The sequence below is a fragment of the Bison bison genome, unplaced genomic scaffold (genome assembly GCF_000754665.1).
Source record: "Bison bison bison isolate TAMUID 2011002044 unplaced genomic scaffold, Bison_UMD1.0 scf7180017864203, whole genome shotgun sequence".
In the NCBI taxonomy this organism is placed as follows: Eukaryota; Metazoa; Chordata; class Mammalia; order Artiodactyla; family Bovidae; genus Bison; species Bison bison.
This window is the reverse complement of record NW_011494775.1, coordinates 7,252,294-7,252,879: the sequence shown is the minus strand read 5'-3', so window position 1 is coordinate 7,252,879 and position 586 is coordinate 7,252,294. Positions and strand designations below refer to the sequence as shown.

The 586-nt window shown below is 64.8% G+C and overlaps 1 protein-coding gene across 1 annotated transcript in view; it reads left to right on the top strand.

Moving 5' to 3' along the window:
- HCN2 (hyperpolarization activated cyclic nucleotide-gated potassium channel 2) overlaps nucleotides 1-586 on the top strand; it is a 23,494-nt gene that overhangs the window by 4,063 nt on the left and 18,845 nt on the right. The gene's annotated exons all lie outside the window — the stretch shown is intronic.

The window sequence follows — 586 nt, the reverse complement described above, 5'->3', positions numbered from 1 at the left end:
CGGAAGGAAGGAGGAAGGAAGGGCGCCCAGGAAGGACGCGCCCCGTAGAGGCTGGCGGAGAAAGGGTTAAGCGGACACGCCGGATCCCACGGTCTCCACCTGCGCCCCACGCCGCAGAGAGGCGCGCCCCGGGTCCCTGGGCCTGGGTGTTGCGCGAGGAGTGGATGCTGAGCGTGCTGGTATCCCACGGCCGTGTCTTCTCAGCCTTATCAGCTCTGGAGGCCGGGTGGCGTGCCCAGGTGTCGGTGGTTGGGTTGTCGATGTGGAGCCGGCTGGTGCGTGGAAAGGCTCAGAGCGAGGCTGGAGCAGGGTCATGCCGCGTTTGTTTGCAGTTCCGTTCCTGGGCGTGCGCTGTGTGGCCTGCGTGTGAGAACGATGCCTGTCACTGCAGTCCGTGTGTGTGATCAAGAGCATGTGACTGCGGGGGACGGGGGTCCTGGGGGCGCGGGCCGAGCGCTCTGGGGGGTGTGTCTGCACGGCAGATCGCGGCTGTATGTTGGGGAGAGATGGTGTGTGTGTGTGTGTGTGTGTGTGTGTGTGTGTGTGAGATGATGTGTCCCTGACTGGAGTGTGTGAGCTAGGGTGC